General features: G+C 43.0%; 1 pseudogene; it reads right to left on the bottom strand.

The window, feature by feature from the left end:
- Positions 1-1296: 1296 nt before the first annotated feature.
- LOC143675603 (heat shock protein HSP 90-beta pseudogene) overlaps positions 1297-27258 on the bottom strand; it is a 119622-nt pseudogene continuing 93660 nt past the window's right edge.

The raw sequence follows: 27258 nt of genomic DNA, 5'->3' as shown, positions 1-27258 counted from the left end.
CATTTTTTTCAGTGAAAGCTTCCCTCCTTCCATAATTTAATAATTTAATTGTGCCCCATCACACTGCTTGAATGTATTCAAAGATGCCAATATTGGTATCCTCTGACTAATGAACTTTTCTACTTGTTTTTAGTTCGACTTTCCACACTGGAAGCTGGATACTCACCAGTCACGATTACTACTGTATCCTCAAGGCTTAGAGTGAGACATTTTTTAAATGAGTGAAGGCCCATTTTCCCCCATGAAACTTTCCTGAATTCTGCACTCAGAGTTCTCCTCCATCTTTTTGCCAAACAGCCCACTCCTTGAGGAGAGATTTGGGGTCTCACTGGTTAAGGGGCCTCCTAGCCCCTGGCACAGCACACCTGGCAACCCTGTTATTCTGCCAGCCTGCCACCAGCAGGGTCTGCACGGGTCACAGGGCACGGCCTTCCGGAATCCAGCAGAATATGAGCTACTTTTCCTACTTGCTTGCTGTGTACCAATTCGGGCAGATACTTCAGAATCCTCTTTCCAGCTCTCTTCCCCTCTGAGTCTGACCAGTGCTTATAAAAGTCTGAATATTCATAAGCTCCTCTAATTCTTTCTGAGCCCCATAATCCCCTTGATCCTCACCAAAAATTTTCCCTGAACTCAGAACTGAGGAATTCCAAACACAAAAGGCCAGCATCCCACTGAAATGCCTGGTTGATGTCCTGCTTAAAATTCACAGGCTTTCTATTTACTGCTTGCCAACTGCCCTACTTGGGAGTCCCAGAGTGAATGCTGATTTCCTTCCTGAAAACTCTGAAAGCAGACCCTAAGGAAAAGAGACTATAAAAAATATCCCCCTTCCCAACTTCCTCTCAGTCGCTTTCAAATCAGTTTCAGATATGGTCACCCTGCAGAAAAACCGGCATGTGGACATGGGGTTAGGGGACTCGGGCTCCAGTGCCGGCCCTTTCCTGGGTGCTGCATCTAGAGCAGGTTATATCGCCTCTGGGCAGGACATCAGTGGGCACCGCTGACCTGGAGCACATTGCAAACAGCACCCCTGGGGTGTGCCTTTGAGTCCCATCTGAGCTCCAATATACTCATCTGTAAAGTGTGCTGGTGGTGGCAGTGGGCAGACGCCGATGCATTCACAGCGCTGGGCATACACTGGGTCTATAATAAACATTCGTTGGTTGGTTGGTTTGAAGCTTGTCCTGGGGGAGTGCTCAGGTGCCCTGGACTGGAGAATGTTTTACTGCCACGCCCAAGAGGTACTTGCAGCCCTTTGCACGCACAGGGATATGCATCTCGTTTCCTGCCAGGTCACTCATAATGGATCCAAGCGGACGTCATGAGACACAGAGAATGAGCAGGTGCTGCTTCCTGGACCGTGACCACCTCGCCACCATCCTGCCTGTACTCGGACTTGGGCACGTGGGACTGCGTGTGCTGGGGAGAATAAGCCCTGCCTCATGACCTCCCTGAATCTTCCTCCAGGGCACAGGGCCTCCCTTAGCTCATTTAGTGTACAGAAGGTTCAACCCCATTCTTGGGGTTTGACCACTGACACTTGTCAGGCCCCTTCTCCCTTAGATCGGGGAAAACTGCTAAGAGCTCTTGGGTCCCTGCCCTCATCCCCAATGGGAAGTTAAAACCACACAAGGTGGCCACAGGCCCTAACCAAACACACACCAACAAAGCCACTTGTCCATCCCTTCGCTCAAATGATTCCCCTCCAGCTTGAGTACCTGTCTTGATTCTCCAGAAAGTTCCATTATGTGAAGAAGAAACCTTTTCACCTTGATGCCTGTGTGGTGGCTCCATCAGTCCCAACATCAGAGTCCACATGAGGTGGGGAGGTAATCCTGTCCTTACCAGGCAACCACAGAACAATTCAACTTCTCTCTGTGCTCTAGCTCAGGAGTGGCTGGGGTAGAAGGAAGAGAGTTCTGGGATTGACATTCAAAGGCTCCTGCATTTGTCAGTTTTCCACGGCAGGGTAGGAGTGAAATTGCTCACAGACACCCTTCTTTGAAATGTGCGTTGTGATGCACTAATGGATAAAAACTTTAAGTGCATAAAGCCACATTCAGCATCTGGCGGTTGCTGGGCTGTTACATTGATTCCATGGGGTAGTAATTTTTAAAGTACTGTATAGGACCAGGAATGCAGTAGTCCCAGGTTATGGGGATGATTTCTCAATGATTAACACCTTTAAAATACTCAAAACAGTGTCTGACACATAGCAACGCAAGTTTTGTTTCCTTTTCCTTTTATTCTCTCTTCCCTTGACACTCCTTTATCACCACTAAGGCATTCGGCAATAGGTCTTCTTTGAAAGTTGGCATGCCAAGAGGAGGCCCTCCATCTCGTGATGCCGAAGAGAATAGCGGGCCAAGGTGTGGGCAAGGGGGGTAGAGAACTTCACTTGGGACCAGCAGGGATAAGGCTGCAGGGATAAGGCTGCCAGTCCCAGACCTGGACGAGGAAGCACTGAGATGACCAGTGGTTATTTCCTCAATGTCCAGATGAAAAAGGAAGCCAGGAGTTTGAGGTTGGAGTAAAAAAGAATGCCAGTCTCATGGCAGAGTAGAAATAAAATGGACAGATTGTCAAAATGGAAAATTCAGGGCTTTATTTTTTTAATTTTGGGGGGAGTAAAAATATCATTATTATTAGTGTGAATCCTTTAAGGTTCAAGTCAATTGCTGCTTAATTAAGGAAGCTTTCTCCTTACGTAAGATCAAAATGAATTGCTCCTTTATCTTTAAGCCCCTTCTGCTTTATACACTTCTCTGCTGTCACTGGTTGCATTCTGTATTGTGTCGGCATGACTATTCCCCTCACAGGGATGACATGGAACTTTGGTGATCCCCTCGCCCAGCAAGTAAGACATAATGTTTGGCTCAAATTGAGACACCCGGTGAGCAGTGTGACACGTAGGTTTGCTTGCCTAGAGCTGGAAGCATGAGTGCAAGGAGAGCAGGGAGTACAGATGGTCAGGTGTGCAAGGAAGCACTCGCTTCAGAAGGCGTGAGTCTCAGAATCTGAGAAGTGTAGGTAAATCTGAGTCATTTCAGAGTTTGAAAAACAAACTAAAAGTTTGCTTTTTTAAAACTTTTTTTATTTTACAGTATAACAGATATACAAAGCAAAGCAATACAAAAGCAATAGTTTTCAAAACACTCTTCAACATCTGGTTACAGGACAGACCCCAGAGTGTGTCATGGGCTACATACCATCATCTCAGATTTTTCCTTCTAGCTGCTCCAGAACATAGGAGGCTAGAGGGCTTAAATATTTTTTTATCACCACAATCGACTTTCTTTCTTTCTTTTTTTTGTGAAAAATAACATATATACAGAAAAGCAATATGTTTCAAAGCACAGTACTACAATTAGCTGTAGATGGACTCAGGGCTTTAGAAAGGGCATTTTGGAAAGAAGGAAACGAGCAGCACAGAGAGAAGAAATCAAACTTTGAGCTGAACGTGAGTGGGGAGGTCAGAGTCTTAAACGAAAAGGCAATGGCTAGGACAGGACTCTTGTAGTATTTATAGGCAGATAAAATTATGAAACCGCTGCATCGTAGGGTCCAGTAGCTTTAAAGACTACATTTGAAAGAAATGATAGTTCATAAAACCTGCTTTGGCCATGCGAGAGATTTGTGCCCAGGTGTCCAGTTCTTTGTTGTTGTTTCTTAGAGAGATTTGATAACCTCCTTTTATTGCTCCAAATTTAAGATGACCTTTTCTTAAAACATTAAGTCCTCTTTCCTTTCAAAGGAATGGTTCTGTTTTCTGGCAGACCATCCTTTGTGAAAAAGAATTCTACATGGGCAGACCTGGAGCAAATGTAGAGATTATCCTAAGGGATGATCTTCCGACAGATGAGGAGACCCAGTCTTAACCAGGTTAAAGAATTTGCTCAACATCACATAACCAGTTAATGGTTGAATATTTTGTTTCTTTTTGGGTGATACCGCACACTGTAGTTGACCATTTCTCAATGTCATGAGGGATGTTATTAATTTCACATAAACTTGATAGGATTTTTCCTAAACTCCTATCTGGATCACTGACACATTTTGAAATTGACCCTGCTTTAACTTTTGGCATTTCATAGATTCTTAAAAATAAACAACAACTTAAAAATACTTTGCCTCAACCTCTCATGCAATGGGGGTACCAGCCTATCCTTTCATTTCATTCTTTTTGTTTTCTTTATTCCAAAACTCGAATCTTTCTTTTTTTTTCTTCAGGCTGCAAATATTTTCTTGCACTTCAGTTTCTCCTAGGCCTCCTTGACCTTATTTTTTTTTTGCTTCCCTGACTGTGTCATCCATTGTTCAAGCCTTTTAAAGTGTGCAGCTTGCTGCAGAGCTTGAACTGCTTGTAGAAATGAACAGCGTCGCCTACTCGGCCTTCATTCTGCTAATTTGCAGTTGCAGTATCTCTTTTTAGTGTCACAGTGATCTCATGGCAGAGGACGAGCAAAGAATATTGTTTCAGATGATGAAACCAAGGCTGTGGAGGCTACTGGATTCTCATAAGTCCCCAGAACCAGGAAAGACAGAGCCGGGCTGGCATGCAAGCCTCATCACAAGTTCAGCTTGCCTTTAAGGATGTTGTGTCTATTCTCCCTGTGAAAGCAATGGCTGGCACATGCAACTCTGTCTGGGGATATCAGGATACACTTTTGAAACCTGTGCCCCTAAAGTCAGTCCAATGCTATTAATCTCTTCCGCAATGCCTTATCTCTTACAGCCAATAAAAATATTGCATGATCTCACTGATATTAAATATCTAGGAAAGGTAAGTTCCTTGAGGCAGAAAGTAGATTAGAGGCTACCAGGGCTGTGGGTAGGGTAGAAGAATGGGGTTTATTGTTTAATGACACAGTTCCTGTTTTGGGTGATAAAAAGTTGTAGTAATGAATGGTTGTGATGGGAACACAGTATGTGAATATAATTAGTGCCACTGAATTGTGCACTTAAAAATTGCTAGAATAGCAACTTCTATGGCATATATGTTTGCAGTGGTTTGGAACTTTATGCACCCCAGAAAATCATGTTCTTAAAGCTAATCTGTTTCCGTGGATGTGAACCTGTTGCAAGTAGGACATTTTGATGAGGTTACTCCAGATAAGGTATGGCCCAGGTTGGCTTTTAATCCTCTTATAAATAGGAGTACTTTATAACAGGATGGATAGACAGAGAGAGAGAGAGAGAGATTGTGCTCCAGGGAAGCAAGAAGACAAAAGCAATGAAACCTGGGAGAGAAGGGAGGGACCAGCAGAAGCCACCATGCACTTTGCCAAGTAGCAAAGGAATCCAGGATTGCTGGGTGCTGGTTTTTAGGAAGAAAGCATCGTCTTGGTGATGCCTAGATTTTGGATATTTTCACAGCCTCAAAACTGTGAGTTTGAAAGCTAATAAATTCCCATGGTTAAATCCAATACATTTTGTGGCTTCTGCTTTGAGCAGCTCAGCAAACTAAAACAATGCTAAAATAAAATGTAAAGTAAAAAGAAGTGAAAAAAAGAGTTAGATGAATATGTGTTTGTAATAATCACCTTGTGATTCTTACCCCATCAGCATGTGACAGAATCACCTGCAGAGATTTTAAAAATATCACAAGTAATCAAGCTGATAGAATCACCTAGCTGTCACTCTCCTCCCCAGAGAATGGATAGAAATGATGCACGAAAGAGGCAGCACTGCAAACGACCATCGTGAGGCCACTTTCAAACCAGAAGGCAGGAAGCAGATGCCACCTCTGGGCTTACTTTGGACTCCTCAGCCTGCAAGGCTGTTGAGCCCCGCGGGACCTGGAGCACCAGGTGACATTGGAAGGAGCAGTGGCTGGGGACATGAGTCCCTGTTGCCATTGGTTGTGTGACCTCAGGCAAGTCAGCTTCCCTCTCTTGTCTCAGTGTCCTGGCCTGCAAAGTAATGTGACATGGCACAGTGGTTCCTAAGGCTTCAATTCTGCCCCCATGCATTAGTTAGGGTTCTCTAGAGAAACAGAATCAACAGGAAATATTCATAAATATAAAATTTATACAAGTGTCTCATGTGACCATGGGAATGCAGAGTCCAAAATCCGCAGGGCAGGCTGTGAAGCCGACAATTCTGAAGGAAGTTCTGGATGAACTCCACGGGAGAGACTTTCCGGCCGAAGCAGGAAGAGAGCCTGTCTTTTCTGAATCCTCCTTAAAAGGCTTTCAGTGATTAGATTGAGCACCTTGGCTGATTACAAATAGAATAAGCTGTGAATACAGCTGACATGATCATGATTTAATTCTAGGAAATGTCTTCATTGCAACAGACTGGCCAGCACTTGCCCAGCCAGACAAACAGGTACCACCACTTGGTCAAGTTGACACATGAACCTGACCATGACACCAACCCATTTTGCAGCTGAAGAAACCCAGACAAAGAGAGATTAAGTTATCTGTCCAACTTCGTAGAAATAATAAGTGGTAGATTCAGGATTCAACTCTCTGAACTATCTCCTTCAGTATCCAGAATCCTTAGTAACAATTTCTTTACTTGGTTCTGTATTTCCATTGATGCACAATCATTTTTGAAAGGATTGTTTAATAGAGTTGACAGAAATTAGGCAACAATGCCAGGCAGCTGTCCTATTTATTTCATTTCAGAATGCGTTTATTTTCATTCTTCTCAGAAATATCAAGGTGGATCAAGAGAAAGGTTATTTTGTCATTTCAAAAGATTCTCAAAGTCCTCCCAGTTCTATTCAATGACAGATACTTCATTAAGCCCAAATATGACCAGCTGAAGACTTTAAATACAGGTGGATTTCTGAGCTGTGTGTCAGCATCACCCCAGCAAGTGTCAGCCTACTTCCTTCTGATATTCTGACACGGACATGAATCTGTGCATGGGGAAGTCACTGACCTGGATGGCATAAGTGCTGCTGAATTCCGATGTGAGCCACAAAACTTACCAAACATGTGCATTAGCCAGCTCTATCCCAGGACCCTCCGCATTTTTTCTCCTTGTCTCCTTACGGTGGTAAGATAGTTTGCACTTTCCTGTTCTCGCTCTGCTAGGTTTTCTTCCAGTATTTTCCAAAATATGTAAGTAATGAAGTCAGAGTTTCTGTATTAATTTGGTACAGTATTGCACCTATACATGCTAATGATCTATCATATTTGTATTATGTTTTATGTTAAGCGTCCATGTACATTAATTTATTTAACTCTTATACTACCTTCTGAAGTAGGAATAAAATATGGTCTGATCCTAGATTTACGTATGAAATAAGTCAATGTCATAAGATTATTGCTAATAATAATGAGACTCAAGAAACTGAGTTTGAACTCTGTTGTCTTAGTTCAGGACTAGTCTCTTTTTCCTACGTTACATACCACTTTCAGATACCACTTCATCTGCTTTTTATAATCCATCAACCTACTTTCTAACCACTTGAGAATTAATAGGCACACATCAAATCCACAGAACCATGACATGGAAAAACTGTAGCTTTTTGGTACAATTAAGAATCAGAGTAAGAGAAACTCTATAATGGTTTGGCAGTTCTGAAAAGAAAAATCAACTTGGCTCAGCTGTGTTCCCTCATGTTTGTGCATTTAATCCAGGCTTCTCTTTATGAGTTGCTTCTCCTGCTTGGCAAATTCTTGCTGCTGCTCTTTGTTCTACTTATAGAAGCGTTTTTGTTTGTCTCAAAATAAGAAAAAGTGCAAAGAAAAAAAACCTGTTTATATGTTATGATTTATTGTCAAAATGGTTATGGCGGTGAGTGGAGATTCACGCTCGTTTATGAATAATATATTTACACTATTAAGTCTCCCAGAGAATTTACAAGATTGATGTTCAAAAGAGAGCCTCTAAGTATGATGAATTGCTATCACATAAAGATAGTCAATCTTTATCAGCTTCTATTCAAAATGAGCTGGAATGGTTGCAGGGATGCTATAAGACGTTTACAATTGGTGCTTTCTGCTATATTCTTATAGCTCTTTTGGAGAAAAGATACTGAGAAGCAGAGTAAAATTTTGTGGTTGCTTGGTTGGGTCCAGCAGCAATGTGTGCTGGGACTTACCAGTGCAGAAGGGGAGGCAGATTCTAGAATGTGGTTAGAGTTCAGGCTTTAGAAGAGAATATAGGGCTGCTGCAGAAGGATTGAGATGTCGGTTCTCGAATATGCAAAGGTTTCAAAATAGCAATACATTCCATCTCTCTTCAGGCTGGTGCTAGAGACATGGCCAGGCAGTATAAGTTTCGTACAATGAAGTTTTATTACCAACGGTATCATAGCACTCTGGTTTCTTCATTCAACATATATTGACTGATTATCAGCTATGCACCAAGCACTGCCTTGGGTGTCCTGAGCCATCAGAGAACAAAGCTGACAAATAATTTGCCTTTAGAGAACTTACATTTTGTTGAGCAATAGACAGTGATTAATTGTAAAAAAGTAAATATGTAATAAGTCATTATTTTGATTTGCTACCAAAAGCAATATACCAGAAATGGACCAGATTTTAAAATGGGAATTTATTAAGTCGCAAATTTAGAGTTCTAAGGCTACAGCAATGTCCAAATGCAAGTACTAGAGAAAGATAATTTAACTCGCAAGAAAGGACTGTTGATGTTTGAGCTTTCTCTCTCAGTTGGGAAGACATAAGCTTCTGAAAATGACTTCTCCTGTAGCATTTTCTTTCTACATTTCCAAAGGTCTCTGACTGCATGGGCTTTCAAGCTTTTTCCAAAATGGCCCCCTCTTAAAGGACTCCAGTAAGCAACCCCACCTTGAATGGGTGGAGACGCATCTCCATGGAAACCACCTAATCAGCAGGTCCCATCCACAACTGAGTGAGTCACATCTCCAATGAAAACAATCGAAAAGCTCCCAGCCGGCAGTATTGAATAAGGATTAAAGAACATGGCTTTTTTGAGGTCCACAATAGTTTCAAACCCACACGGTCATGTGATGAAAATTACTGTGGTGCACAATAAAGCAGGGCAATAGGGGTGGAGAGAGAGTACTAGTAGAGGATAAAGGAAAGAATTGCTATTTGATTTTAATGGATTAGCGAAGATGTCATGAAGAGGACTATTTGAGGAGAAATTAAGAGAAGGGAAGGAGCAAACCATGTGGGTACCTGGCAAGAGCATTCCAGGGGATCGGGAAAATGACTGTGAACACCTTGGGAAAGAAACGAGCTCTACAGGCTTGAGATACCTGAGATGGGGGCAGCATCAGCTAGAACCCAGAGATGGGCAGCAGTAGGTGTTTCTGCACTACAGAGGTCTGAACCCAGACAAAGCAGGGAAGGAAGGAGGGTAGGAAGGAACTCAGTGTGCCAGTAAGCATGTACTGAAGCCTTCTTCACACTAGACTCAGGGAGGTCAGAGAGTAATCTCGACCCTTATGCATCCTGTAAGCATCTGTCTTGCTGCTGCTCAGTCTGAGCTAAAGATCCCAGAAACAGCACAAAAGAAGGCCCCACCATGTGCCCATCTTCCATGTAGTTAAATCCTGAGCAGCCTAGCCTCATCATACATGCAACTTAATCTAGGTCTGCCAAGAACTGCTCCTTGGTCCAAATATTGGGTTAGACTTTGAGACTTTCTGAAGTATGAAACAAACTTTGCTCTCTTTGCCACCTTGCCACTTTGATCTTCCTTCCTGGGCTTGGCCAGTTGACCAACAACATACTTATTACCTCTCCTTGCTCCATCACATCTCCATGGGCTTCTCATCTCCATGGTCTTCAGTGTCACCTCTATTCCTCTCTCCTCCTGGCTTAGAGGGTGGTGGGTGGGTTTAAGACAGATTCTCTGCTTTCAAGAACCTGTTAGAAAGAGAACATCAATCCATCTCATTGTTACAAGTCAACCGAGATATGCACTTTTATTGGAGGAGCAAATTAAGTGGCATGAGGAAGTGGAGAACTTCATCCTACCCAGGAATAATAGAAGATCAGGAAGACAGTGACCTTTGGTCTGGGCTCTGAAGGATTCATGATACTGAACCAGGAGAAGGGTGAGAGGTTGGGAAGATGCATTTGATGAAGAAAGAGCTGTTTGTGCAAATGTATGCATATGTAAAAGTACATGCTGTGTTTCAAGAGGCGTGGGCCAGTCACTGCGTCTGGAGAATACTTTGCACAAAGGGAAGCAGAGGACTATAATGCAGCCAGGGAGAAGAGACTTTGTCTCAAAGGCATGGAGGGCCACCTAAACTTTTAAGGTCACTGGGGGCATTGGGGTGGTAGTATTACACACAATCAAACACTTTAAGGAAATCGTTCTTACCTTATCTCCAGGCTAATGAAAATGTGTGCTTGGAAAACAGTGGGCCAGTGGGTCAGTTCCCACAGAAGGCATCAGAGGAGTTGAAAAACCTGCATGATGCAGCTTTAACATTCATTGGAGCTGAGTGTATGTCAGGAACGCTTCTAAGCCCTTTACATAGAGATTAGCTTGTTTAATTCTCACAGGTTGGTACTAATCTTATTTTAATTTTACAAGAAGGGGCATGTCCCAAATAAAGGAAGAGTGAGTGAAGAGTGCTAAACTTATATGTTTAGGACCACAAGGGGTCTTAGCGGTCATGCATAACTTTCTTTTTGGTGGAGAAGGAAAGGGGATCTTGAGAGAGGCAATGCTCTGCCCACTGCCCCACAGTCCGCCGGCAGCTGAACTGAAGTGGGTGCTGAGTTCTGTGGAGCCAGGTCCAGTTCTAACCTCCCATCAAGAGCCACTGCGCTCTACACGGGGCCATGCCCTGTGGTCCTCTACATTCTTCTGTCAAGGTCCTCATAGAGGAAATCCCTGGGCACCCTTCTTTCTGATTTTAGATGCCCGGAGATAACACTACCCTCACCAACCACTAATATTTCACCATTAATGATAAATTCATCTGGATCATTATTCCTTGCAACCATCTGGTATAATTAAAATGGGCCCAAATGCAAGAGCATTTACATCTGTGCCACCTTTGCATAGGTGAGTTTGTTAGAGGTTTCTGGCACTGCACCCATTCCCAAACCACAGGGAGGAAATGCTGGGGCGCATTATCACTAGGCGAGGTGGGAACATCAAGTGACCTTTTATTGGTTTTAAATTTGAAACCGGATCTAGACAAGAGACTTTTTTACCCATTCCAGTTCCTGCCATTCCCTTCCCATGAATCTGTGTGATGGTCAGACCGACTTCCATGGCTACCCTGCATGATGTTTAGGGACGACTTGACGTAATAATTAACGTAAGCCCTCCATCACCTCACTGCTTTCCTTCCACTTTTTTGTTCTTCTGCTTCTGAACCTGACATTCCCAGGAATCTTTCCTGACTCCACCCCAGCCACCTGTGAACACATCTTTATGCGATGGTTTGTTTACCATCTGGCACTGAGCGGTGCCTCTGATAACTGTTTGCAGAGCCTTCCACCTGTGTGGCCACTGTGGAAAGCAGTGGGCTCGTGGGGGAACTGGGTCCTGGCTGCAGCTCCACCCTCCGTGCCCCTTACGGAAAGTCCTGGTGTGCCAGTTTGAAAAGGTTTATGTACCCTAGAAAAGCCATATATTTTTTTTTGAAAAGCCATATTTTAATCCTAATTCCATTTTATAAAGGCAGCCGTTTCTTTTAATTCCTATTTAGTACTGTATGTTTGAAACTTGATTAAGTTATCTCCAAGGAACTGTGACTCAATGAATTGTGAGTACTAAATTAGAATAGATACAGACGTCTCCATGCATTCTGTGTGGGTCTTGATTACTTTCCTGGAATCCTGTAAAAGAGGAAACATTTTGAAGAAGGCAGGAGATTTAGAGAGAGCAGAGAAGAGTGACAGCCACAAGAAAACCGCAATGGAGAATGCCACGGAACCACGAACCTGACAGTCCACCGGCCAGCAGCTTTTGGAGATGAAGAAGGAAAACACCTTCCAGGGAGCTGGAGAGGAAGCTAGCAGATGACGCTGTGTTCGCCATGTGCCTTTCCAGATCAGACGGAAACCCTGCTCGTGATCACCACATTTCTTTCCACTTGAGAGAGAAAAACCCTGAACTTCATTGGCCTTCTTAAATCAAGGCATCTTTCCTTGGATGGTTTAGAGTGGACATTTCTATGGACTTGCTTTAATTGGGACATTTTCTCAGTCTTAGAACTGTAAACTAGCAAATTATTAAATTCTCCTTTTTGAAAGCCATTCCATTTCTGGTGCATTGCATTCTGGCAGCTAGCAAACTAGGACACCTGGCTTCCTTCTTGGTGAAGTGCTCACCCACCAAGAGGTGTGAGGTTCTAGCAAATGTCCCTTCCAAATCCAAAATGCAGGAGCCTGCGTTTTGCTAGATTGCAATCATCTCAGAGTCTGAGAACCAGCTCACCATTCCTCTCTGGTCTGTTCTCTCCGCCTACATTAGAGGCAAAATTGTATCACAGAAACAGCATGGCACACAAAGTTGTGAGATCGTGTCCACGTTTCAGTTTTATTATGAATTTTTTGCGTGACCTTGGAGATATCTTTTCAGCCCTTTTGCCTTTAGTTTCTTTATATGCAAATTAGTGATAAGAACGTTTATCTTAGATAGTTGTAGGGAGAATTATACTTGATACTGAGATTAAGTATCATAGTGCACTAAAGTATCAACGTGTGGTGCTTTTGATGCTTTTAAAGGGGATATTCCCAAATGCTACAAATGAAACATCATCTGGTTGGATTTGGCATCATTGTAACAACCACCAGACTCTCCGTTGTCTTGAAATGAGGGGTTCTTCTGTTACCAAGATGAATTATAATCCATTTTAACTCACTAAAGAGGCTGCTGCTGAGCTCGCAATCAAGGACCTCATGCATAATCCATAATTAACTCAGCATTTAGAGACATCTCATTCGTACTTTGGAGTATTTAGCACAAGAACATGTATGGCTACACTTGGCAATTTCAAGACAATGTTTTTTTAAATTGCTGCCTTCATAAACAGATCTATAATCATTAAGATGTTTTCAATAAGCCGTAGTGAAATTTATGATTTCACCTTTAAGGCTAAATGGGTTTGCAGATGGATAAGGATCAGCTCAGCTCAGCGCCTCCTGAGAAACTGCCCACTCAGGTCTGTCCACTGCAATATATTCAGGAGTGATTGCACTGCATTAGTTCAACTTTCTGCTACAGACATTTTCCTAATGAGCCCTGGTTCTTGTTAGGTTTTCTAAGTCTTCTTTTGTTTTGTTTAGGACAGCTTAATCTAGTTCAATAAAATTTTCTAAAACTGATGAACAGATTTCAAGAAAATGAGCTTCAGGGCCAGAAAATTAAAACTTGAGTATGCTTGTAATCAGAAAAAGCAGTGGAAAGCATGGAGAAAGGAATGTTCAGTCAACAAACATTTTTGACTGATCTTCTACTGTGCATTAGTGAATAAAACCTGACACTTGCCTTCAAAATATTCCTAATCATAACAGAGAGACAGGGACTGAGTACTGTACTGGGAGCGTCAGAGAGAAGTTTGGGCCCCTGGGGAGATGTATTAGTTTCCTATATCTGCTCTTAACACATTGCTGCAAACTTAGTGGCTTAAAACCATGCAAATGTATTATCTTACAATTCTGTGAGTGAGAAGTCCAAAATGGACTTAATGGACTAAAATCTAGTAGGGCTGCATTCCTTTCTAGGTGCTCTAGGGTAGGAATCCTTTTTCTTTTCCTTTTGCAGCTCCTAGATGTTGCCTGTATTCCCCAGCCCCTAGTCCCTTCCTTCTCCCATGGCTGACTCCTCTCTCTCCTGCCTCTTCACTTAGGGACACTTGAGATCACATTGGGACCATATGGCTAACCCAGAGTAAACACTTCATCTCAGCGTCCTTGAGTCAATCACATCTGCAAAGTTCCTTTGCCACATGGGTCCCATAGATTAGGACATGGTGTCTTCGAGGGATTTACATTCTGGGCCAGGCGTTATTGAAGACCCGAAGGCTGCAGGGGGACCCCCCAAACAGAGGGGATAGTTGGGGCAGGACATGCCAAGCACAAGCAGCTATACCACCAGCGTGCTAGAGAAAACACATTCAGCAAACCACACAGACCACACAGCTCGAAGGCTTTCCTTCTCAGGCTTTGGTTGACTCCATCTGATCTGGCCAACTATTCTTTCCTCCTTATAACACCTTCTCCAGGTCTCCGTGACACCAAATCTCACTTTCTCTCAGCCACCACCATTGCTCCTTCTCGGTCTACTCCAGGAGCTGGCAAATTGCAGGTACTGGTCAAATTCTACTCACTGTCTGTTTTAGCAATTACAGTTTGATTGGAACACAGCCATTCCAACTCATTGAGGTAGTTTGAGGTGCTTTTGTGCTACACAGAGAATCAAGAAGCCAAACAGAGACTGTGTGGCCCTCAGAGCCAAAAATACTTACTGTCTAGCCTTTTACAGAAAATCTTTGCCAAACAACTACTTTGCTGGATTCTCCTTCTCCTGGCTTTTATGTAAATGGTGGCAGGTCCCAGCATTCAATCCTTTACTCATCTTCTTTCTTTGCATCCATATTCGCCAAGCCATCTCTACCCATCCCCTGGCTTCAGTATCACCTATCTGCCAATGATACTCAAATTGGTCTGAGCAATTCTGACCTTGTCCCTGTGAGATCCAGATACAGATGTCAGCAACTTTCTCAGCATCTCCACTTGGATGTTTAACAAGAATCCCATATTTATAATTTCCAAAAAATCCTCCCAAATTCTCCCAATAACCTCATCAGCTCCTCCCTTCGCCAGCACCACCATCAGTTGCTTAGTCGCTCAAGTCAAATATATTGGAGAAAGCCTTGTTGTTTCTCTTTCATTCACACCACACTTGACAAGCAGTGAGCCCTGCTTTGAAGACCTGCCCCAAATCTCATCACTTCTCAGCACCTTATCATGTCTACAGCTACCAGACTCATCTTCCCCAGCCTCTTTTCTCATTTGAACTTCAAATTAGCCAAGTGCCCCTTTTAAAGTTACCCTGATTTTAACTCTTCCTGTTCAATGGAGCCCTATAAAATCAAATGGCCATGCTTGGTTGCCATCTGCCTTTCCCACTGGACTCCCCATGGCCTCCATGCTGGGGCTCGGACCCAGCAGATGCACCTGCCTCTCTGGAATTTCGTGTGGCTTTTCCTTCTTTAAGAACACTTGACTGCATCTCACCACGTATCTGACTCTCTCTTATGAAGGCCTCAGTTTAAGTGCCGTGTCCTCAGAGAGCTATTCCCTGGTCGTCCTTGCTGCATATTTTCTTCCCACACAGTCCTCCCTCCTATTTCTCATTTTTATAGTTTTTATTTTTTATTTTTTTACTTTTTATAGCTTTTCTTATCATTTTCTGAATTATTCATATTTTGCTGTCACTTTCTGTTTTGATGCCTCTCACCCCCATCCCCACCCCCATTCCAACAAGGCTGAGACCAAAGACAACGTGGTCAGGACTTGACCTTGATTATGAAATATTTCATAGAAGAGATAGACTTGGAGCTTCCTGGGGATGCCAAGTATTTGAGGAGAAGGAAAGGCCAATAGAAGCAGAGGGAACAGCATGTGTGAGGGGTCAGAGATATGAATTGGAAATACTGGGAAAGCCCTCCAGAAAGAAAACACTCAGAAACTTTAGAGGGATGAGATGACCCTGAAAGCACTGAATTTCTCTCTGTACTCCCAGCTCTTCCAGCCTTTGACTTTGGCAGGAGAGGTCCCTGCCCTGGGCCATCCGTTAGGTGTCACTCTTGCCCTCTTCTGGCAATGACCCTCTCCAGGGGTGAGAAGGCTATGGGATGAAGAGGATACAGCCAAGTAGAGCCTGTTCCTTCCTAGGAATGTGGATTCTGTCCAGAGAGTCTGAGCCTTCTCTCTAGGCCTGTGCTGGCCTCCTCCCCAAGTTCATCTTTCCAAGCTGGGCCATGCCGCCATGCTCCCTGAGGCCCACAGGAAGGCCAAGGAGTGGCTGCATGCAGGAGGTGGGGGCGGGGCTTGGGCACATGGGCGGGGCTGTCCAACTGCACTCCTGAGGTCTGTCCTGGAATAGGCGGAGGAGCTGGCTGCAGAGGACAGGCCTGGGAACACGGACCATCTTTCCCTGCCCTCCGTACTCCAAGCCCAGCCCTGAACTTGGCCCACGACATCGTGGTAAAATGATATTTGCCAAGGCAGGAGGATGAAACACATTTAGCACATTGTTATCTTGATTTATCACTTTTAGGATATGGGGTTCTCCATTTGCACTCAAGACTCAGACCTTGCAAAGTTTAACAGCAGGCCTGCTCTCCACCCCTGGTACAAGGCTGGGTCATGGGATTATGACAGCTCGCATTTACTGTGTGTCCACTATGAGAGTAGACGATCCTCTAAGCTCTGCGCATCGAACTCACTTACTCCTCCCAACAAAAACCTAAATTCCAAGGGAATTGTGTGGAATGCTGACCAGAAAACAAAGACCTAAACAAGACTAGCGGTAGCTCTTTGTTTGTATCTTCATTTCAAACCAGGCTTTATCACAATCCTGCCAGCTCAAGGTCTTGTCCCATTCTACTGCTCAGGAAAATCTACCTGGCTTCCTTTATGAACAACATTTGAATTGTCTTTAGCATTTCCTTCCAGTGAGCCACGAAATGCTGCCTTGGCCTGTGGGACTCCCTAAACCTCCTTGTGATAGGTACAATTACAACTCCCAAAGAGTCCACATCTTTGTCCCTGGAACCAGAGATCATATTCCCTTACAGGGCTAGAGGGACCCTGCAGGTATGATGAAGTTAAGGATTTTGAGATGGGACATTGATTGTTCTGGAATATCTGGCAAGACCCAGTGTCCTCACAGAAGTTCTTATAAGGGAGACATGAACAGGAGACTGAAAAGCGGAGAAGTACATGTGATGACAAGACTGCCCCAGACTAGACAGTCAGGAAACCTAGCTCCAAAGTCACCCCATTAGAAACTAGCCAAAGAAACTCAGACAAGACACCTAAAACCTCTGAGCCAGGTGTTCCCATCTATGAAATGTGGTGTCACCTACTTCCAGAGAGGGTTTGAGACCTGCATGTTCTAACATATCCAAGGGCCTTTGTGAGCTGTGCCTCTACAAATAGTTATCCTAAAGTTAGCTTCTCAGTGCTTCTCTGTATTTGTTTCCCGATTTCCAGAAAAAGTTCTACCCAGAGGTGCCCAAGAAGACATTAAATAGTTGGTGTTTTAACTTTTCACAATGAACTAAGTAATCAATTAACTAAATGTCAAAAATTTGGTTGAAATTTTTCCAGCCTTTTAAAAATATATGTTTGCCCAATTCCCCTCAAGATCAAGTGTGCTTGATTTTTACTTCTCCAAAACTACTATTATAGGGAGATAAAACTCTAAGGAATTTAAATAACATATTGCAATCACTTTTTTGTTTCTATGTAAATGATAAATGCCTGTTGCAAAAAAAGGAAAAAGTCAAACATCTTTGAAAAGTATGCATCTAATAAAAGTTACCCCAAATCATTCTTATTGCCTGCCATGGTCAGGTTCATGTGTCAACTTGATCAAGTGGTGGTACCTGTTTTTCTGGTTGTGCAAGTACTGTCCCATCTGTTGCAATGAGGATATTCCATAGAATTAAATTTTGATCTCATTGCCTACATCCACAGATGATTCCACTTGTAATCAGCCAAATCTTCTGCAAGGAGTGTCTTCTACAATGAGTGATGCTTAATCTAACCACCGGAAGCCTTTTAAGGAGGATTCAGAAGAGACAGGCTCTCTTCCTGCTTCAGCCAGTGAGCCTCTCCCGTGGAGTTTGTCCAGACTCTCCATCAGAATCATTGGCTTCACAACCTGACCTGTGGATTTTGGACTCTTTGTTCTCATGGTTACATGAGACACTTTTATAAATTTCATATTTGCGAGTGTCTCCTGTTGATTCTGTTTCTCTAGAGAACCCTAACTAATACAACTTGGTACCAGGAGTTGGTCTTAAGAAACAGAATCTTAAAAATGGGTTTTTATGAATGGTTTTCTACTATGACTGGACTCAAAGGCACTAAGGACTCTGATTCTCATAATCAGAATGACACTCCCAATCCATGGAGTGAGTTGGCAAAAGAGATAGTCAAAATATCACCATTTCATTCTCCTAATCTTCACTTGTACAAAACCAGGCTCTGGGGAATAATGTTTTTGATACCTTTACAGAGTTTTGTGGAAATAAGAGGTATAGAGATGTTGGCTGGTTGTTGTTAGATACACTGGTTCAGAAGTGACATTAATTTCAGGGGACTCAAAGCATCACTCTGGTCCACCAGTCAGAGTAGGGGCTTATGGAGGCCAGGTGATCAATGGAGTTTGAGCTCAGGTCCATCTCACAGTGAGTCCAGTGGGCCCCTGGACCCATTCTGGAATTATTTCCCCAGTTCCAGAATGCATAATTGGAATATACATACTAAACAACTGGCAGAATCCCCACATTGGCTCTCTAACTCATGCAGTAAGGGCTATTATGGTGGGAAATGCCAAGCAGAAGCCTCTAGAACTGTCCCTACCTAGCAAAGTAGTAAATTAGAAGCAATACTGGATTCCTGGGGGGATTTCAGAGATTATGGCCACTCTTAAGGACCTGAAGGATGCAGGGGTGGTGATTCCCACCACATCCCAATTCAACTGTCCTTTTTGCCCTGTGGAGAAACAGATGGGTCTTGGAGGATGGCAGTGGATTATCATAAGCTTAATCAGGTGTCAACTCCAATTGCAGCTGCTGTTCCAAATGTGGTATCATTGCTTGAGCAAATCACTACATCTCCTGGTACCTGGTATACAGCTGCTGATCTGGCAAATTCTTTTTTCTCAATAGCTGTTAGTAAGGACCACCAGAAACAGTTTGCTCTCAGCTGGCAAGGTCAGCAATATACTTTCACTGTCCTATCTCAGGGGTATATCAACTCTCCAGCCCTATGTCATAATCTTGTCCACAGGGACCTTGATTATATCTCCCTGCCACAAGACATCACACTGGTCCATTATATTGATGATTTCATGTTGATTGGACCCAGTGACCAAGATGTAGCAATTACTCTAGTCTTACTGGTAAGGCATTTGTGTGGCAGAGGTTAGGAGATAAATCCAACAAAAATACAGGAGACTTTCACCTCAGTGAAATTTCTAGGTGTCCAGTGGTGTGGGGCATGTCGATATATACCTTCTAAGGTGAAGGATAAGTTGCTGGATCTGGCCCTTCCTACAACCAAAAAACAGACACAACACCCATTTGGTCTCTTTGGGTTTTGGCGACAACATATTCCTCATTTGGCTGTGCTACTCTGGCCCATTTATCTAGTGACCAGAAAAGCTGCTAATTTTGAGTGGGGACCTGAACAAGAGGAGGCTCGGCAACAGGTTCAGGCTGCTGTGCAAGCTGCTCTGCCACTTGGGCCGTATGATCCAGCAGATCCAATGGTGCTGGAAGTGTCAGTAGCAAATAGAGATGCTGTCTGGAGACTTTGGCAGGCCCCTATAGGAGAATCACAATGCAGACCCTTAGGATTTTGGACCAAAGCCTTACCACCTGCTGCAGATAACTACTCTCCTTTTGAGAAACAGCTTTTGGCTTGCTATGGGCCTTGGTAGAGACTAAACTCTTAACCATGGGCCACCAAGTTACCATGAGACCTGAGTTGCCTATTAGGAGCTATGTATTGTCTGACCCACCAAGCCATAAAGTTGGACTTGTACAGCAGCACTCTTTGTAAAATGGAAATGGTATACACGAGACAGGGCCAGAGCAGGTCCTGAAGGCACAAGTAAGTTACATGAGGAAGTGCCCCAAATGCCTATGGTATCCACTCCTACCACATTACCTTCTCTTTCCCAGACCATAGCTATGGCCTCTTGGGGAACTCCTTACAGTGAACTGACTGAGGAAGAGAAAACTTGGGCCTGGTTTATAGATGGTTCCACACAATATGCAGGTATCACCTGAAAATGGATAGCTGTAGCACTATAACCCCTTTCTGGGGTGTTTTGAAGGACAGTGATGAGGGGAAATCCTCCCATTGGGCAGAACTTAGAGCAGTGCACCTGATTGTTCATTTGGCTTGGAAAGAGAATTGGCCAGAGGTGCATTTGTATACTGACTCATGGGCTGTTGCTAATGGTTTCGCTGGATGGTCAAGGACTTGGAAAGACCATAATTGGAAAATTGGTGAAAAAGAGGTCTGGGGAAGAAGTATGTGGATAGACCTTTCTGAGTGGGCTAAAAACATGAAGATATTTGTGTTCCATATGAATGCACCCCAGAAGGTGACTTCAGCAGAGGAAAGTTTTAATAATCAAATGGATAAGATGACCCATTCTGTGGATACCAGTCAGCCTCTTTCCCCAGCAATTCCTGCCATTACCCAATGGACTCATGAACAAAGTGGTCATGGTGGTAGAGATGGAGGTTATGTGTGGGCTCAGCAACATGGATTTCCACTCACCAAGGCTGACCTAACTACAGCCACTGCAGAGTGCCCAGTCTGCCAGCAGCAGAGATCCACACTCAGCTCCCGATATGGCACCATTCCCCAAGGTGACCAGCCAGCTACATGGTGGCAGGTTGATTACATTGGACCACTCCTTTCATGGAAGGGGCAGCGATTTGTTCTAACTGGAATAGACACATACTCTGGGTATGGGTTTGCTTTCCCTGCACACAATACTTCTGCCAAAACTACCATCTCTGGGCTTACAGAATGCCTTATCCATCATCATGGTATTCACACAGTATTGCTTCTGATCAAGGAACACACTTCACAGCAAATGAAATACGGGAATGGGCACATGCTCATGGAATTTTCTGGTCTTACCATACTCCCCATCATTCAGAAGCAGCTGGATTGATAGAACAGTGGCATGGCCTTTTGAAAACTCAATTATGGTGCCAACTAGGTGGCAATACATTGAAAGCCTGGGGTAATGTTCTCCAGGAAGCTGTATATGCTTTGAATCAGTGTCCGCTATATGGTGCTGCTTCTCCTATAGCCAGGATCCATGGGTCCAGGAACCAAAGGGTGGAAATGCGAGTGGCACCATTCACTATTACCTCTCGTGATCCACTAGGAAAATTTTTGCTTCCTGTCCCTGCAACCCTGTGCTCTGCTGGTCTACAGATTTTAGTTCCAAAACGGGGAGTGGTTCCACCAGGAGAAACAACAATGATTCCAATGAACTGAAATCTAAGACTGTCACCTGGTCACTTTGGGTTACTCATGCCCTGGATCAACAAGCCAAGAAGGGGATCACATTATTGGCTGGGTGATTGACCCTGACTATCAGGGGGAAGTAGGACTGCAACTACACAATGGATGTAAAGAAGAGTTTTCCTGGAATATAGGAGATCCCCTAGGGTGTCTTTTAGTACTACCATGCCCTGTGACTAAAATCAATGGAAAACTGCCAAACCCAATCCAGGCAGGACTTCCAACAGGTCTGAAACTTCAAGAATGAAGGTTTGGGTCACCCCACCGGGCAAAGAACCTTGGCCAGCTGAAGTGCTTGCTGAGGGTAAAGGGAACATGGAATGGGTAGTGGAAGAAGGTAGTGATAAAAATGAGCTACGACCATGTGATCAGTTACAGAAAGGACTATAATGCTGTTTTGTTCCTGTTATACTATTTAAGTTGTAAGATATCAAATTTAAGAATGAATATTACCCAAGTACTTGCACTATTCTGGAGAGATTTAATGTGTTCCCAGTTATATGCAGGACAGTTGAGTATTGTTAGGTGAAAGAAAAAGTGTGTGTTTTATTGTTTTTTTATTTAGAAATTAGGTATGGTTGAAGGTGATATGTATAGCTGCCAAGTTGACAAGGGGTGGACTGTCATAGTCAGGTTCATGTGTCAACTTGGCCAAGGGGTGGTACCTGTTTGTCTGGTTGGGCAAGTGCTGGTCTGTCTGTTGTGATGAGGACATTGCATAGAATTAAATCATGATCATGCCAGCTGCATCCACAGCTGATTCCATTTGTGATCAGCCAAAGGGAGTGCCTTTTGCAATGAGTGATGCTCAGTCTAATCACTGGAAGCCTTTCAAGGAGGATTCAGAAGAGACAGGCTCTCTTTCTGCTTCAGTCAGCAAGCCTCTCCTGTGGAGTTCCTCCAGACCCTCCATTGGAATCGTCGGCTTCACAGCCTGTGTGCGGATTTTGGGATCTGTGTTCCCATGGCCACGTGGGACACTTTTATAAATTTTATATTTACAAGTGTTCCCTGTTGATTTTGTTTCTCTAGAGAACCTAGGTAATGCAATGTGCCTCACAACCATCTCTGTCCACATCCTTTTAGTTGTTTCTTAACTCATGCACGTCCATGTACTTGTTCTCGTAAACCATGGGGTGCACTATTCCTATGTTTTTTTTTTTCCTTTCAATATTATATTGCTGACACTTTGGCACGCTAACAAGTATAGGTTTTTACATTTTGTGTGGTGGCCACAACCATCCCACTTCCAGCTACACCAAGATTTCCTTAACCAGCACCCTAAAGGCATATACTCACTATTCTTGTGTTATAAATGCATGCAGACACTCAACACACTTGTATTTTACAGGCTGACCTTTGGCCGGGACACACAGTGAGGTCAGTACAGTTGCCAAGATATAGAGCACTGTCCTGGTCAGTGGGGCCATTCCCCTGTTCCCCATGACCTTCAAGCCTCAGTCCCCAGGCTGCCCAGGCCACTCCCCAGCTCCCTCATGCTGGCTCTTCAGGGGACCTCATGTCCATTCTGCCAGGTCACAGCACTCCCCTGCTCCCTGTGCCTGTCTGTGAATGTTGGGACATAACACCTGTGCTGCTATGGCTACCAATTAGTGCCTATTACTCATTTAGATACATAGGGCATGTGTACTTCCCAGAAAATATATTTCACTTGGACATTTATAAGCCCTGAGGTCGGAAATGTTACCTAATCATAACTTCATCAATACTAGGTATTGTCAATATTTTTATTATCTATGAATATTATTGGGGAAAAATGTTTCATTTTCATTTTATTTGCATTATTTGGGAGTAACTAACATATTGAACACCTTTTTACATGTTTTTTGATCTTTTGTATTCCTTTTAAAAGAAATGTTCTGTCCATGTTTCTTTGGACAGTACAGTTTAAAATTTTCTTGCTCTTTCAAGTCAGTTTTATTGAGTTATAATTCTTTAATAACTTTATTGAGACAATCTTTGCATAGCATACAGTTCACATGTTAATGGGTAAAATTCATTGCTTTTTAGTATATGCATGGTGTTGTGCGGTCATCACCACAATCTAATTTTAGGACACTTTTATCACTGCAGGAAAAAACCCAGACCCATTATTAACATGCTTGTCACTTCCCTCCACAGTCCCTGACAAGCACCAGTCTGCTTTCTGTCTCTATAGATTTGCCTACTATAAATATTTCATATAAATGGAATTATACGATATGTATTCATTCATGACTGGCTTCTTTCATTCAGCATAACGTTTTCAAGGTTTATCCCTGTTGTAACATGTATCAGTACTTCTTTCCTTTTTATGGCTGAATAATATCCTATTTTATGGAGATACCACATTTTGCTTATCCATGCATCAGCTGATGGGTGTTGGGGTTATCTCCTCCTTTTGACTATTATGGGAAATGCTGCCATGCGCTTCATGTACAAAGTTTTGTGCAGAAGTCTGCTTTCATTTCCCTTGGGTACATGACCAAGAGTGGAAATGCTGGGTGATGTGGATACTGTGTATTGAGCCACCCAATTGTTTTCCAAAGTGGCTGCACCATTTTACACTCCCACCAGCATTGTGAAAGGGCTCGGATTGCTTCATAGCCTCCGCAATATTTGTTATTTTCCCTTAAAAAATATAAAATATATATAAATATATATATTTATAAAAATAAAAAAATATATGGCCATCCTAGTGAGGGTGAGCTGGTATTTCACAATGGTTTTGATTTGTATTACTCTAATCTTAATGATCATGATCATCTTTTTATGTGCTTATTCGTTATTTGTGTATCTTCTCTAGAGAAATGTCTATTTGGGCATTTTGCCCATTTTTAAATTGGGATGTTTATCTTATCATTATTGAGTTGGAAGCATTTTCATATATTCAGGATACAGTCCTTTATTAGATATATGCTTTGCAAGCATTTTATCCCATCTTATGAGTGTCTTTTCACTTCCTGCATGTTATCATTCACAGCACAAAAGCTTTTAAATTCAGTGAAGTCAAAATTGCGCATTTTCTATGTACCAGATCATGTCATCTGGAAGGTATAATACACATGCAGTAAAATTCACTTTTTTTAGTTTACAGTTCTATGAGTTTTGACAAACGTGCATTCTCATGTCTCTACCACCATAATCAAGCTGTAGAACAGTTCTATCTCCACAATAAATCCACTTGTGCTATCACCGATCTGTTTTCTGTCTCTAGCTTTTCACTTTTTCAACAATCTCATATAACTGAAATCATGGACAATAATATACCAAAAATGCTGCTTCTTTATTTTTCATTTTCTGGAAGTTGTGTTAGGGTGCACTTGTTTAGAGTGTAAAATTTTATAACTTTTGGCATCCTCATAAACCCAAGAAGCAGTGTCACAGTCTTAACAATGAATCCATCTGCATATCTGCCTACACCCTTTCATAACCTCTTTCTCCGAATCCTGCCTGGACCCCAATGCCTACATTGATTTCCTTTCCTTTCCAATCTATTAGTTTGTATTTTCTAGAAATTAAATGATTGGAGTAAAAAAGTTTTTACTCTTTTTTTTTTCTGGTTTCCTTCATGCTTCATAATTATCATCAGCGATGCTTTTTATCGAACCTTAGTTCTTTTCATCGTGAGTAGATTCTGTGCTGTCAGTTTTGGTGAATGGAATTCAAAGTAAAGCTGTCAACTAGATTTTTATATTCAAATCTGCATCTTTTCTTTGTGTATTAATAATATGATGATCCCTGCTTCCTTTACCCCAGTTCACGGTTTTAGTTTCAACAATTCCTTGTCACTTTATTTTAAGTGTGAGTCCTTTGCACTATGTGTGTAGCACACCAACATCTTAGCATTGAACTTCGGTGTTCCAATTGCCCAGCATTTATGCCCTGAGTTAAACCTGCTAAAAGCTTATATCTATTAGATACAATTTAGCGAGAATGGAGAAATTACAAATGGGCTAGGGTGTGAGTTTTGCCAACATTCTTTTAAAGGCGGGAGTATTTTCTTCAAATGAAGGCTCACCTGGAACCTCAACCTCAAAGTCCTGAGAAGTGGGGACTTCCCTGCTGAGTTCTGAGCAGGACCTGTCCTGCCCCTCTCAACCTCTGGGTGTACCTTGGGGTCAGTGGCAGGCCTCACATGTCCTCCTAAGCGGCTGGATCTCAGAGTGGCATCCAGACCTGGTCAGGGGCTTGGTCTCAGGTGAGGAAGAAAGAGAGGCCTGAGAAACAAACACCCACCTCCGTGGTGTTGAGTCCAGGCCCCATCTCCGATTTTGCTCATCCCTGATCTACCCACAAGAGAAAATGAGGATGTTCTGGGGCAACGACACCCGTCTTCACGTATTCGAAGGGCTTCTGTGGAAGTGGACAAGAAGGGTTGAAATCATTCCAGGCAATGGACCCAGAGTGAGAGAGTGGTTAAAGAAAAGGAGGGAAGAATATTCTGGAAGCAAGCCCAACAGTGGAATGGACTGCTTTTGAAAGTGTTCAAGGTAGATTTTCCTGCCCTGTGTGAAGACTTGGAGAAGAGAACCTAAGATGCCTCCCAGCCCCGAGTCCTGTGTCTGGGGGCGACCACATGCCCTTGGCCCTTCTCTGATAGGCCCTGACTGACCAGCACTCAGCTTCTACGTGCTGCTTCCCATACTCTGGCTGCGGGCAGAGGGGAAATACATATAAATGCATCTCCTACATGAGACCTCTACAGCACATCTGTCAGTCCACTAAAGTTTCAACTCCTGACTTACTAAAAGCAATAAACCTTAAATTCTGAAGTCCTAGTATGCTGTGTTTATTAAAATTCCATATATTTGTTTAATTTTAGGCCCTTCTTCCGTGACCTGAGAAATCTTTGAAAAGGATCAAAACTGAGCTCCATAGGTGTGTGTGATTGTGAGTTTGTTCTTACAGCGTGTGCAGAAGACGAGGCGGTATTTCAGGGCATTTCCCTATTATCTTCCCATTTCCACCCTCCTTCCCTTTCCTGGCTACCGTGGACTGCCCTGCAGCTGCCTGACCCCCTGCCAGCTCCCTGGGTGCCCCCCACCCCACCTCTCCTTTGCACACTTGTGCACCCTTTTGGGTTCCTCCAGACCCACTGGGACCCCAGTAGCTGCTCTGACTTGTTCCTTTAATAAACCCGCCCATAGTCATCCCCTGTGGGAAGAAATCCAGGGATTTACTAAAAAATGCAAGCTACATTCAGTATGATTTTATTGAACTGAACGTACTACATTAGGCTTAGATTTTGGTTTTATTGTGTTGCTTCGTATTATGCTTTTGTTTTCCTCTCTGAGGCTCAACGCCATAGTTATTTTAATTCATCATACCTTTGTTGCTGAAACTGTGGACAGCCTCTGTGGATCAGGAGTCCAGGCAGGCGTGGCTGGATCCCACCTTTCTATTCAGAAGCAATTATTGTATCTGAGAAAATATGTTGTCTTTGTTTCAGACTCTTCAAATCAAAACAACTTTCACAATGAGCTGTTAAAAGCAATTGCACTGGGTGTGGGTGGGCAAGGGCTCAGTGGCGGAGCACTCACCTGCCATGCGGGAGACCCGGGTTCTACTCCTGGTGCCTGCCCATGCAAAAAAATAAAAAGTAATTGCGCAGTCTCTCTGGGTGAGAAAATGGTAAAGCTAGTTTCTATCACAAGCTAGAACCCGTTCCATTATAGATGGAACACTTTTTCAGAAAAAAAGTTTTCAAATGTTGAGAAATAGTTTATCTCTGCTTGTCAATGTTATTTTCAGCTCTTGATTTGTGATTTAGGAAAATGCCTTCTTACAAATGTTTTAAAAGATTTTCCTCATTTGAAAACACAAGAAGTGTCGTATTTCCATGTTATATAAAAATCACTTGTAATCCATGATGGTAGGGGAAAATTAATCTTTTAACGGTTTTGTATTTTGAAATTTACTATACTTTTGTCTTATTTTAAATAAAAATGAAATTGATTTGTGGTTCAGCTAACCTAAGTTTCAGATGGAAAAGCCAAGATTTAAAAACTATTGCCATTCTAAATATGAAATTCAGTTGCAG

Source organism: Tamandua tetradactyla, chromosome 3 (genome assembly GCF_023851605.1).
Source record: "Tamandua tetradactyla isolate mTamTet1 chromosome 3, mTamTet1.pri, whole genome shotgun sequence".
Taxonomy (NCBI): domain Eukaryota; kingdom Metazoa; phylum Chordata; class Mammalia; order Pilosa; family Myrmecophagidae; genus Tamandua; species Tamandua tetradactyla.
The sequence above is the reverse complement of the archived record's forward strand: the minus strand, read 5'-3'. Positions and strand labels throughout refer to the sequence as shown.